Source organism: Sarcophilus harrisii, chromosome 1 (genome assembly GCF_902635505.1).
Source record: "Sarcophilus harrisii chromosome 1, mSarHar1.11, whole genome shotgun sequence".
NCBI classification, from domain to species: Eukaryota; Metazoa; Chordata; class Mammalia; order Dasyuromorphia; family Dasyuridae; genus Sarcophilus; species Sarcophilus harrisii.
The window spans coordinates 378,995,751-379,010,475 of NC_045426.1; the positions used below are offsets into that span (position 1 = coordinate 378,995,751).

General features: G+C 40.0%; 1 protein-coding gene across 27 annotated transcripts in view; it reads left to right on the top strand.

The window, feature by feature from the left end:
- Window positions 1-14,725, top strand: part of CELF4 (CUGBP Elav-like family member 4) — a 558,697-nt gene that overhangs the window by 208,734 nt on the left and 335,238 nt on the right. The window lies entirely within an intron of this gene.

The following is a 14,725-nucleotide window of genomic DNA, read 5'->3' on the forward strand; positions in this document are numbered from 1 at the left end:
TAGAAGGGGGGAATGGCTGGCAGGGAAAGGATGTTTGTAGGTAATGCTAATAGAATGGGTGGAGCTTGAGAGGGAGCTGGGGAAGCTCACAGTTTAAATAGGAAGACAGGTCGTCCTCACCTTTCCTTCCAGAGGTGGCCTTGTCCTTCTGGCTCAGACTACATCTCTCTACGGTAAATGCTTACCCGGCAGCTTTGGAGAGGGAGGCTCAGACACAAATAGTGAAGAAATTTGGGGTGAAAGCTGAATAACTGGGGCAATAATGAAGGGAGCCCCTTAGGTACAGCTAGAACATGCTCCTTCAAATCCATGTATACAAAAAAGTAATCACATTATACAAAAATATATGCATACAATATATGTGCATGGTTCTGTATATAAACATGTGAGAGAGAAGTCTAGAGACCCCCTGATCATTTGAGTTCCCCAATCCACTTGATGAAATTACAGGGTGTCAGGCTTTAGTCCATTTGTAGTTTGTAAGGATATAGGGCAAAAAACTGTTTCCAGTTTTGAGTGCTTCATTTGCAGGATGAAAATGATATATAGCAGAGACAATGAGACATTAGAGTGTGCCCCCCTCTACTCTAATTCACACATGTATACATACCTATATTTGCACACATACACACATCCAAATATCTGGAAGAATTTTGATTGTAGCCATAGCTTACTGGTAGGATAACACTTTCACCATTTTGAGTAGGGAGAGGGCAACAGGGCCAGACCCATATCTTATGCTATGGAAGGCTTTTGAGATAATTGAAAGGGCTCCTATAACAGAGGAGAGTGGGTGGCATGAGCTCCACATTTCCATAGTACTGTGAAATAAAATGTTTTTCAAGAAAATTAGAATGTGGGGGTTGGGGAGCATGTCTTCTGCCTTTGAGTGAATGAGCATTTATCAGAACTATTAAGACAATGAGCTAATATTCTATTCAGATTTAAATAATAAATTAATCTGCATTATACTGAGGAGGCCTGAGAGAGACTTAATTATATTCTGTACTTTAGGGTAGAAATGAAGGTTGGGATGCGTGCTGGGAATATACAAAGGTACCCTTACTGCACCCAGCAGTGTAGAAGTTTAAATTCTCAAGACTCCAGGGAAGATATTGCCAAAGAGTCTCCTGAACTTCAATCTCCAGAAAAGCCCTCACCATATACATGGGGGTGAAGTACTCTTTCTGAGGTCCTGAAGCCTGATGAGATGTTGATCCTTGTGGACCTCTTCTCCCCTTTCTGTTCTGTTAAGTCAACAGTCTAAGACTGGGAAACATAGAGGAGTAAGTAGAATGTTGAGTTTGGTACTTGAAGCCTAATGAAGTCACCAGGTTGATGGGATAAATAGTTCCAGTCTTAGGAAAAGTTCTGAATATGAAATTGTATTTAGAAGAGAGCTTGATGGACTGCAAGTCTACAAGTCCAACCTTGGAGTTCATTGATCCATGATCAGTTTCACAGGGCACCCATTGATTCTCTAGAACTTGAATTTGAACTTCAATCCTCAGGGCTTTCAGCTTTTGATATTTCCTAAACATCACAGATCCTTAAACTTCATCTTGAAACAGTGAGGCTCCTCCATCCTGAATCCACCAGGCTTCCAGCTTGTGATTTAAAGCTTCCCTGCACCCAACCCTCTACCTTTTTTTCAGCCCCTACTACTCTTTGATAGCTTATACCCTTAGCACTCACTTCTCTTTCTCTTCTTCATGTATTCCAGCCCATAAGAGTGTTTCACCTAGTTTTATTTGCAAGGAAAAATAATATATACAAATTTGGAAATAAAATGACCTCACTAGAATGAGGTAATTGAGAGTATAGATAAAAGAAATCTATCTAGCCCCAGACTAAATGCCACCTAAGCTTTTTAAGCTTTCTTAACTGAAGTTCTCCAGATCTTGTTTCATTCTTGATCTTTCCTAAGGAGGAAGTTACAAGTCAACAGGTCAGCACAAAATCTCCAAATGGTCTCAGATCAAAGCAGTGTTCTAATGAAAAGCCCAATCTTCCCCCCACTCACAGTGAGGGGAGAAGAGGGTAATAGAAACAGACCATTGTTCTACACAAAGCAGCAAAGAAAAAGAGAATTCTATGTGAAATCGTTCATCTCTGTTATGTATAGTTTACCTTTTAAACATGCATAATAAATCCAACATATTACTTTCAAAGCTGTCCTTCTTGACTGTGTTTCTTACCCTCTGAACTTCCTCTCATCTCTTTTATTTTGTATATTTCCATAAAAAATGTTCTAGTGATCCTCTTGTTTCCTTTCTCTTTATTTTGGCAACACTGTCATCAGTTTCCTTCTCTCCCCCTTTAATAATCAATCCAAAATTCACTCAGCACTCCTTAGCAGTCCCCCCAGTCAAGATGTGAGCTCATACTGGCAACTATGCAAATATGCTTTGGCCACTGCCCTTTGGTGGGATGGCCATACCCTTGGAAGATGAAGAATCGGAACCCTGATGGTATTAAGAACAAGCTTCCCTTCCCAGCATTTCTGACAATATATTTAGGGTTGTCCTACTATTCTCAATACTTCTGCAGGCACCTGGGATGATGGGAAGGTGGTATATCAATCTTGTGGTACCCTACTCACATTTTTAGGGGAGAGGAAGGATAAAGCCTATGGTTTCATTAGTGTAGGAAATTTCCACAGTAAAAGTAGGAATCAACAACTAGCCTGTAATTTGTAATCCTAAAATTGTTGCTGGGACCCACTGAGAAGTTAAATAACTTAAATGTGGTCACACAGGTGCTAATCAATCAATCCAACATTTATTAAGCACCCGATATATCCTAGGCACTATTCTAGCTACTGGGTTCACAGAGATAAGAAAGGAAAGAAGGAAGGAGGGAGGGAGTAAAGGAAGGAAGGAGGGAGGAAAGGAAGGGAGGAAGGGAGGAAGGGAGGAAGGGAGGAAGGAAGGAAGGAAGGACCGGAGGAAGGGAGGAAGGAAGGAAGGGAGGAAGGGAGGAAGAGAGGAAGGGAAGAAGGAAGGAAGGAAGGAAGGAAGGAAGGAAGGAAGGAAGGAAGGAAAGAAAGAAGGAAGGAAGGAAGGAAGGAAGGAAGGAAGGAAGGAAGGAAGGAAGGAAGGAAGGAAGGAAGGAAGGAAAGGAAGGAAGGAAAGGAAGGAAGGAAGGAAAGGAAGGAAAGGAAGAGAAAAAGAAAAGTCTTTTCTCCAAAGGAGTTTATATCTTGCATACAAGGATATATTATTTTGCAACACTCAGCTAATTAACTTCCCCACCACTCTACTAAGGAACTGCCAAGGAAATACATACAAAATAGATCCATGTATATTTATTACCTCAAAAAATAATCAGAATCTAGCCCAGGAGAATGGAATAATTCCAAAATTCATACAAGACACCCCTCTCTTTAGTGGGAATGAGATCTGAGTTCTGGTCCAGGTTCTACTACTCGTGAATTAATTGGCCACATGACACTGGAAAAATTCCCTACCTTGTCTGTGACTCAGATTCCTTATCTATAAAATGGAGAAAATACCACTTGTTTTGGATACTTTGCAGGGGTGTTGGGAAGATCAAATAAAATCTGTCACCGGATGTCCTTTGAAATGTCTAAAAGCACTAAAGAGTATGTCACTATTATTCAGAATATTTGTCTTAATGTTTTATGCTTACTACGTTCTGTGACTCTAGATAAATCATTTAATCTCTTGGACCTAAACTTCCTCATCAATAAAGTAGGAACGATAATATTTGCACTTTCATAAATCTCAGAACTGGTTGTTAGGAAACTGATTTGTAAATAAGGTAAATGTGAGTCATTGTTATGAGTTATTATTGAAAACTCTTTAGGACAGGAATTCTGAACTTGGCATTTCCTTTTGTGGAAAACACAAGAATTTCATGATTTTTCCCCCTTCTTCATTTCTGTTTCTTTCTGTGAAAGGGAAGCTTTTCACACCCTGGGTAAGCCCAGCTCAGAGAATGCTATTTTCAGCCCAGAAGCCCCAGCAACTGAGATGTGAACTTACACCTTTATCTCCTCAAACATCTTCCTCATCGTGTCCAGGTGTGAGCCCTAGAGCTGAGCTAGGGTACCACTCTGCAAGGATCTGGGCTGCTGCTCTGAAATTGGAGCTTGGAGCTGGGCTGGCCAAGCCTTAGAATAGGAGAATGTGGAAACTGTACAATGCTTAGAACAAGCTTCTCTTCCCAACACCCTTGCCGCTAAACTTAGCATTCCCTTTTGTTGAAAATACAAGAATTTCACGATATTTTTTTCCTTCTTCATTTCTGCTTCTTTCCCTGAGAGGGAAGATTTTCACACCCTGGGTGAGCCCAGGTCAGAGAATGCTATTTTCAGCTTAGAAGCCCCAGCAACTGAGATGTAAACTTACACTTTTAGCTCTTCAAACATCTTCCCCATCATGTCCAAGTGTGAACCCTGGAGCTGATGTAGGGTACCACACAGCAAGGAGCTGGGCTGCTGCTCTGAAATTGGAGCTTACAGCTGGGATGGCCAAGCCTTAGAACAGGAGAACATGGAAGCTGTACAGTGCTTAGAACAAGCTTCCCTTCCCAATACCCCTATTGCCACTGCCTAAAACCTCCAGAAACATTGGATTTGGGGTTGGATAGATCTGAAGTCAGCCCAGTTTTGTTGAAGGTTCTCAGACAAGTAATATTGAATCTCTCTTTTTTTAAAATAACATAGGGGTGATAATAAAAGTACTGGATTTAGGTTTAGATGATCTCATTCAAATCCTGATTCTTCTATCTATATAATCTTGGACAAGTCACTTCTTTTCTCTGATCCTCAGTTTCCCCATCTGTAAAATGAAAGGAGTTAGATAACCTCTAAGGTTCTTTCTAATACTAAATTTCTAATCCTATGATTGTGCTTTCCTGGTTTTCAGGAGGCAGATTCTGGGTAAAATTTAGGATGCCATAGAAGTGTAAGTTCTTGGCATTGTAAACTAACAAGCCTGGGATTTAACCCTAGATCCAGGGCTCTTTGTACTACATTATGCTGCTTTTTCCTCCTTCCATCCTTTTGCCCCCTCAGTGCTTCCACTTCCTTGGCAAAACAGAGTTATGGGATCACAAAAGGATTGTCTTTGGAGAGGTCATTCCAAAAACACCAGGGCTAAAAAATGTGGTGGTGGAAGGTGCCAAGAGGGCTGAAATGGAAGCCAGGAGTCCTGAGTGATAGACTCTGCTCTCTCCAGGTTCGTGATCTTAGTCAAATTATCACCTCATTAAGACTTGAGTTTTCTCCTGAATAAAATTGGTCTAGGGTGACTTCTGCTTTTAAGATTCTATCATTCTGTGGATCAAAAGACTTGGGCCCCTCAGGAAGGGAACCAGAAACAGAAACCATCCTCATCATCACCACTCCTCTCCTCCCACATACACACACAAAGTTATCTAAGGTTATTCCTGGGGGCAGGTTTGCTTTTCAAAGGAGGTACTTCCAAGAATGGTAACTAAGGTAACCACAGGCCTGTGGAGGACAAATAAGGCCAGGTAGAAGTGTTAGCTTCCTACCAACCCATATCAAATGCTACCTCCCACACAAAGCCTATCTTTATGCCCCAAGATGCTTGTACCCATCTTCATAGGTAAATCCTACTTTTCATAGATACTGTTCAGTAAACATAAAAGTTTGATTTCTTCTTACTTTTGTAACCTCACCTCTCTTTCTCTACCCTGAGGAAAAGCTCCTTCTCTTAATGTCTCAGTCATTCTCAAAGACCATAAGATGCTCCAGAGATACAGACCTCTAAAGTGGGTTTCCCCACTGGAAATTCCCTATACTAATAAAATCATAGGTGGAATTTACAAGAGACTACAGCATCTTGACCTTATTATTCTGAATAAGATAGCACTGGCTGCATTTCACAGCTTGAAGGAATGGGAAGGAAAAGGACTGCCTTTCTAGGGAGGCATTTTACATGGTATCTTGCCTACTAGTAAGGCAAGTAGTTTTTCTTGCCTATCAGAAAGGTAATCTTTGCCTTTCAAAGGCATTACCTTTTCTTGATTCATCCATTTTGACCAATGCAATAAAAAATGGCCCCCTTATCCCTACCATCAAAAGAAGAAAAAATGGTTTTCTGAGTCAAGATGGTCAACTACTTGGACATGTCACCTGAGAATTGAGGAATAAAATTAATTCAGAGCTTCAGACTTAACATCCTCTTTATAAACATTTACAACCAATACTCAATTAACGAGGAGCCAATCTCAATTAAATTAGTTTAAGTGGCAATAAACTTCCAACATGGAACCTTTGCTGATCTTCCCATGGTACAGTAGAAAGAGTACTGGATTTGAATGTCAAAAAGACATTGGGTTGATTACTGTCTCTGATACTTATCACTTGCTATATTCACTCTATATAGTTTAGTCTCTTCATCTATAAAAGGAATAAAGATAGATTAGATGATCTGTGGTGTCTTTTCTAGTTTTCAAATCTATGAACCTAGTAAAGGGAATCTGTCACCTCACTGAAGGAGCTAATTCCTCCAGTGATGCAGATGGCAGCCTATCCATGCCTGCCTATTATGTACAATTTTTGGACTTGTCCTCCCATAAATACATCAATGAGTTTACTCATTATGCTGGAGACTCTAGTATGTTTACTCATTGGTCAATGGATAATGATCTCACACACAAAACACCAACACCTAAGTTTGGTGTAGGTTAAATACTGTGTGATTCTTAGCATCTTCTGCTCTCTTTTCTACCACTTTGCCACTGTGACTGAAGAGAGAGTACTTTTCATAGGACTGAAAATCATTGCTCATTTTTCTTTGCTTGCTATGGCCAAAGAATTTGTCACCCGATGGTCAGCTCACTAGTGATGAGCTTCCCTCTCCTTAGCTAGGATGGCACATGTCAAGTATCATTACTCCTCTGTGAGAACTCTACTAGAACCCTTTAGAGTATATCCAAGCTGACAGAATTTGCACTCCATGGGCATAACCTTTAAAAACTGGAGGTCAATTCCTTGCCACAGCAAGGTCTCTGAGCTAGACTTTGTGGAGAATGAACTGGATAAGTGATATAATCCTTATAGTAGTCATTAACTCAGGCATCAACATACAAGACCTCTGGATATCTCTTTTCCTCTATCTTGAAATATTAAAATCTTGTCTTATTACTTATATCTCCACATATTTATCTTCTGTTTCTCTAACTAGATCTTAAGTATCATGAGGGGCAAGCATAAGATTTTATATCTCTTTAGACTTTTAAAGAGATAAGATTAGTGAGCAACTAGAATTCTAATTTAAATAGAAGAGTGTAAGAGAAGGAAGAGTGTGAAGATAGAAAGGTAGATTGGGAGAGAAGAGGGGTTCATCATGTAGACAATAGGAACTTCCTGAAGATTTTTGAGTGTGGGAGTGATATGGTAAGATCTGTGCATCAAGAACACGAAGATAAAATTTCAAACATGGTCCCTGCACTTGAGCTACTTACATCCTCATTTTAGAATCCAAGTATATGCACATGCACTAGTGAACAGTACAAGAGAGTAGAGAAGCTAGTGCTGATGTGGGTGAGTCATGCTGATTGTGTATGAGCTTAGTAGACTAAAGGAAAAAGAAACCAGGGAGAGTGGAGTGGTCAGGGTAGGCTTGAGGAGGAGACTTTTTGTCACTTGGACTTGAAGGAGGACTAGATTTTTCTAAGTAGAAAAAGAGGGTGTATTTATTCCAAAGGTAGAGGTACAACATAATTAGAAATGAAATTATTCAATACCTACTCTTAGCCTTAGGCTTCCCAATTAAACAGCATTTGAATATAATTTGTTTATATATAAGTTGCAAACATGTGTTGCTTCTTTGCACTGTGCAATTCCCCCCTCCTCTTCCTGTCCCCCCTTCTCTGTCATTCCATATCTATCTCTCTGTCTCTGTCTCTGTGTGTATCTCTCCATATCTCTCTGCCTGTCTCTCCTTTCTCTGTCTCTCTCTCTTTGTGTCTCTGTCTCTCCATCTCTCTGTGTCTCTGTGTCTCTGTCTCTCTGTTTCTGTCTCTTTGGGTCTTTGTCTCTGTCTCTCTATGTCTCTGTCTCTCTATCTCTGTTTCTGTGTGTGTCTCTGTCTCTCTTTCTATGTCTGTCTCTCTGTGTGTCTCTGTCTCTGTCTCTTTGTCTGTCTCTCTGTGTCTCTGTCTCTCTTTCTATCTCTCTGTTTCTGTGTGTGTCTCTGTCTCTCTGTTTCTGTCTCTTTGCATCTCTCTTTCTAGGTCTGTCTCTGTGTGTATCTCTATCTCTTTATCTGTCTCTCTGTATCTCTGTCTCTCTATCTCTCTTTCTGTGTGTGTCTCTGTCTCTCTGTTTCTGTCTCTCTTCTCTATGTCTCTTTCTGTGTGTCTCTGTCTCTGTCTCTGTGTGTCTCTGTTCCTATCTCTTTTCTCTATGTTTCTCTCTGTGTGTGTCTCTGTTTCTGTCTCTGTGTTTCTGTTTTTGTCTCTCTCTCTCTTTCTCTCCCTTTCTTTACCTCTCTGTCTCTATTTCTATCTCTCTGTGTTTCTCTCTCTATCTCTCCCACCTTTCTCTTCTCCCTCTCTTCCCTCTCTGTGTCTTTCTCTGTTTCTGTCTGTTTGTCTCTGTCTCTTTCCGTGTATCTCTCTGTATCTCTCACTTACCTTTCTTTTTTCTAACCCTTCTCTCTCTTCTCTCCCTTCCTCTCTACTTCTCCTTTCCCTTCCTCTCCTGTCCTCTCTATTTCTTTGTCTCTGTTTCTGTCTCTCTCTCATACATACACACTCTTACACATGCACACACACACACACACACACACACACACTCCTACACATGCACACACTCAAACAGTCCCTAACTATAAGTCAGTCAGTCAACACTGGATTGTGCATACATCTTCCCTATTCCTAATTTTGTGGTTGGTAGCCATGGAAAAGGATAGGAGAACTACATACATTGCCCTTATCCTGGGAAAGCCCAGTGGAATGGTCAAGAGGAAGACACATGGAGGAGAGATATTCTAGACCCTCACAAGTCCATTTCTAAGCAGTGACAGATCTAAACAGCAGAATTATCCATATAAGTCCCAAGACCAAAGGCAAAAAAGGCAAAAAGGGCTGTTACCTCTTGGGTCCTGTACAGAAGGTTGAAGGTTGGAGGTGGCCCAAAGTTCCTCATCCTTATTGTAGTAGAATTTTATTTTATATCATGAGTGATAAGCATAAATAACTTTTTAAGTTTTCTTTATAAATACATTTTGGTTTTGCATCACATTTTTTTCTGAATATCTCAACCTACCTCCCCAACCCCCTTCTAACAAATATTTAAAGAGAGGTAGAGAAAAGCAGTTCAGGAAGACCAAATGTGTATTGATCGTACACATACATTGGTCTGACAATGTATGCAATATTCCCCACCCATGGTCCCCTTCCTCTGCAATGAAATGGGGCTGCATTTTCTCTACTCATATCTCTGGGGCCAAGTTTGGTCATTATAATTACACTACATTCCATTTCATTTTGTCAGCATGAATAGATTTTAAAGCCTAAGCATATTGAATATGATGCAACCGTGGCATCTTCATATTTCCAAAAGCATCAACTCCTACTTATAGCTCATTAATTGAAATAGTCAAGTGACTGATTTGGAGTAGTGAGGGAGCTTTGTAACTAGGCTGGGCCAAGCAGAATAATGAAACATTGCAGGAGGTAAGCCTAAACCAAAGAGGCTTCCTGAAGAATGCAGATTTTGAGCCTTGTTCAAAAATATGAGATTTGATAAATACCCACCCACACCCACAGCTGGTTAAAGCACAAATGACAATATCCTCAGCCAATCTGCATCAAACCCCTACTATGCTCATGAAAAAAGGGCTATATAATCCACTTGCTATACTTTATTTTTATTAAAACAAAGAACGTCTAACCATATTTGAGAAAGCAATTTATTTTCATTTCATATCTGAATCATATACATGTAATATTCTTTAGTTTTATCCTGATTTGCCTTCCCAGGAATGTGAATGTAGAGACTTTTTTATCAATGTGGTGGCCATTAAGTAGCAGAAATGTTTGCTGTTACAATCTATTCTGATATAAAGCCCCTTTTCTCAATAGAAAGATAAGAAAATGAGGATGTTGAGTGAAAGGGGGCATTTATTAAGTGCCTATTATATGCCAAACCCTGTGCTATGCATTTTATAGATGTTATTTGATCATTTGATCCTTACAACAAGGTAGCTACTCTAATTATACTCATTTTATATGAATAACTTCTCCAGGCTAAATGTCTGAGGCAGAATTTGAACTCAGGTTTTCTTGATTCCAGACCCAGTTCTCTATGCACTGTTCCAGCTAGCTGCCTCTTGGCATGGAGTAGGCACTATGGAAAAGGGTGTGCACTGTCATTTATGATTATGGCATCTGTTGTTTTTAATTAAATGTATTTCTTTGTTACAATGGAAGCTTCAATGAATGGAAAAGGGAAAGGTTTAAGGGGAAATGATCATGGTGTAAAAACAAAAGACAGCAATAAAACTTAAAAAAACTTCTGAACAAAACTCTCTAATAAATTTCCTATTTCTAGTCTTTCTCCTCAGAACTCTTTTATGCTATTTATTTATTTATTGGAAAGTTGGAGAACATAAACCGCAGACCAACTTAATCTACATCTCTCCCATCAACCCTCTTCTCCATCCTATAAGGTTCACCTCCTGGTTCAGTCTCTCATCACTCTTCCCCTAGACCTAGAGATAATATCTCATCTATTACAAATTGCATCTGACTGCTGTTTGACTCTGGGGCAAGCTACTTAACCTTAGGGATACTTTCTTGATCTGGAAAATGAGGAATTAAACTAAATGATCCTTAAGGTCCTTTTCAATTCTTCCTCTATGAGCCTCTGACCTTATTAGTCCCAAATCAGTTTTTTTTTCTGCTATGACAGATACAGAGCAGGGGCTTTTAGAGTGAGAGAGTCAGCCAGTCAATAAATATTTATTAAGTACCTACTATGTTCTCAGAACTTATTAAGCTCTGGAAGAATGTGATACGAAAATTCTTGAAGGGCTGAAGCATATTCAGAAGATAATATTCACCCACAAGATCAAGGAAAGTAGGCCCAGATGGACAAGAGGAAGAAATGATCAAACGGTTTTGCTGGGGGTGAGCTAGGGTTCCTGACCCCAAACCTAACACTGGATGTGAGCTCAAACTCCTAATCCTTACAGTTGAGGAGAATAGGAGTATTGTTCATCCCTTTTGTATTTTCATGTCAAAAAAAAATTTTTTTGGGGGGGAAAGAGTAATACAATGAAAAGAACATAATATTAAGAACCAGAGTCCTGAGGTCTGGTTTGGTTTTTACAAATAGAACATTAGACATGAAACTGGAAAACTTGGATTCAAATCCTACCACCTACAAGTTCTATGACCTTCAGCAAATCATCTCTCCTCCCTGAACATCAGTTCCCTCATCAGTAAAATGAGAAAAAGTTTATCCACATTATCCACAATATGAGAATGATGGTTGTCATTGAGTAGTGGGTGGAGAATTAGCCTCCAAGTCAAGACAACCTTATTTTAAAACCCACCTCTGAGACATGCTGGTTGTATGACCCCCAGACAAGTCAATAGTACAGAGGAAATGCACTTGGTGAGGGAAATTGACTGACTGTGGGTTTCCTATGCCAATAAAATCACAGGTCTGATAAAAAATAGTGAGAATAATACTTGTCTTACTTACCTCACAAGACTGGTATAAGGATCCAGTGAAATAATTTATGCAAATCCCATTGTAAACCTTAAAGTGCTATATAAATATAAGTTATTAACTTCCTATGGAACCCCAGGCAAATCACTTAACCTCTCCCAGATTCAGGTTCTCCAGCTATAAAATATGAGCAATAGGACCTGTTCTGGCCGCCTCTCATGGTTTTTGTTAGGGTCAAATGATATAATGGATATGAAAGAGCTTTGAAAAGTATAAATCATGGAAGGATCATGATGATAATGATGATGGCACAACTTAAAAAAAAATAAAACCTCCCTATTAAAAGCAAAGCACAGAAACAGTATATATAGTATTAAATAGCCAGCAATTTCAAAATCATGAACAAGCTTAGTCCCCAGCTTCACCACTTCTCCTAAATCAATGAGTCAGGTTTCACTGAGGGCCCAAAACAGAAAACATGAGTAGGAGAAGAGAGGTCTGTACCAAGAAAGCTTCCAGTCTCATTGGAAAGTGGAGCCACTTCATAATTATCAATCCAAGACTCGGTAGACAGAATGGATGCATGCACTTATCCCCACTCACAGTTGGAGTTACAATTCAGTGTATATATTCTACTACTGGGGGATCAGAAAAACCATTTCCAAATATGATTTTGAGTTATTGATATATATATATATAGAGAGAGAGATTGATATATTGATATTGAGTAACTGATATATTGATGATCTTGTCATAAGGATGTACACTAGCTGAAGATAATGTCGATGACTAGTTAGCAATTCAAGTATTAAAAGACATCCAATCATTTAGCAAGTGCTGACTTAAGGTCCAGACACTGTGCTAAGGGGTAGGAATCCAAAACAAAGCTGAAAACATGGTCCCTCCCCTCAGAAAGCTCACATTCTAATGGAACTGACAGCATTTAATAGTTAGATATATAGAAGATACTTGGAGAATAGATTGAAGGTGTTCTGAGAGGGAAAAACTCTAGGAACCAAGGGACAAGGAAAGACTTCCTGTAGAAGGTGGAATTTGGGTAAGTGTTGAAGTAAGCCAGGGATAGCAAGAGGCAGAGGTGGAAAGGGATAGTGTTCCGCATAGAAAAGGCAAGAAATGCAAAGGCATAAACATGAAAGTTGGTGTGGGTCAATGAATTTGAACTGAAGAGTGAATGGAAAGGAATTAAAATGCAAAAACGAAGAAAATCTATAAATGCTAAACATGGGACATTCGATTTGACTCTAGAAGTAAGAGTCAGTCCCTTAGTCTGTTGAGTTGGAAGGAGTTGTGGTCAGATCCATACTTTAGGAAATTCACCTTGGGCAAATTGAGTAGAGAATAGACTCAATGGGAAGATGCTTGAGACATGGAGGAGTCAAAAGTCTATTTCAGTAGGTCGAGTGAATAGATGAAGGTAGTTGTGTGAATGAAGACAAGGGGAATTGTATGAAAGGTGCTGGAAAGGTAACAAAGGCAAGATGTTGAGGAGACAAGGATAATACAGGAGTTTTGACTCTAAGTGACAGAGAAGGTGGCAGTACTCTCAATGCAGAAGAAATGTAGAAGAAGGGAATAGCTTGGAGGGATGGGAAGACTAAAAGAATAGACTATTTGGTTATGTTGAGTTTGAGACACCTATGGGACATCCTATTGGAGTTTCCAAAAGTCAGTTCTCAGGCCTGAGTTTCCAAACTCTATCTTCTGGGGAAGAAGCTGACAGAGTGTGGGTGGTGATGTCTTTATCCCTGAGACACCCTACTGCTATAAAAAGCTCCTGACCCCACCTTCAGCCAAGTGAGAGCTGCTAATATAAACAGGCTGGTACACCTCACCCGGTTGCTATGAAGGCTCAGAAGACAATTGCAAATACATGCATGGGAGAATTATAGGTTGTTAGAACTAGCAAGGATTTTAAAGATTCCCACAGTCTGAGCCCAATATTTTAGAAAGGAGGAAAGCAAGGTCCAGAGAGATCATAGATTTAGAACTGGGAGGAACCTCAGTGGTCCTTTAGCATAACCCCTTCATTTTACAGGTGACGTTACTTTGTCCAAAGTCCTATAGGGAATAAGTTGCAGAGCTTGGATACAAACCAAAGTCCTCTCACTCCAGATCTGGATGCAGAGAAATATCTTGCCCAAGGTCACACAGTTATGAGCTGAGCTGGAACTGAAATTCAGGGCTCCAGACTCCTAATTCTGCACTCTTTCCTGACCTTCCCTTTGCCATCACTCAGCAAAAGCCAGGGACTCTTTGCCCTGCCTGATGAGATTAGGGAACTTGCTGAAGCTTGGCAACATCTGGAACTCAGCAACATCTGTATATGCCAACTTCTGCGTGTATGTGTTTGCAAAATGAGATGTCCTGAAGTGAAGGTGCATGCAGCTTAATTTCCTTGTGAGGCTGAGACTTTTTTTAAGTTTTGTTTTATTATTTTGTTTAAAAGCCAAGAATATTTGAGCTGCAACAGAGTGGTCTAATAGCGCCATAGCAAGCTGCCAGGGCGCCAGGTTCTTACTCTATGGGGATGGTAGAAAAATCCAAAGCCTATCACCCTGCTATTACAGCATTTGCATTTATATGAGGCACCGACCCCAAGTCTCTGGGTGCTTTACTCCCGTATACATAATGCATTTTTTGTTGCTATTAATCAGTGCCAGGTTGAGATGAAAAGCTTCCATAGGCTTCTACAACTTTCCATTCAATTCAAGTCAACCAGTATTTACTGGGGACCTTCCCATGGGACTACCCCTAAACTAGGTGTTCTGGGGAGAGACAAAGAAGGGCATTAGCCTTGAGGAGGGCACAATCCAGATTAGGGGAGGGGGGTAAGATTCGCATTTTCAGATGGGTTAGAGAAGAAGGCAAGACAGTGTGTGATCAAAAGCTGGCTTGTACAATTCATATTTTCTGTGGGCTATAAGGTGTTAGAGTAGGGCAGAATTATTACTAACACTTTTGACAATCCAGACCAGCTTTATAAAATTTGACAGGAAAAATAGGGGAGGGGGAGAATGGACTTTG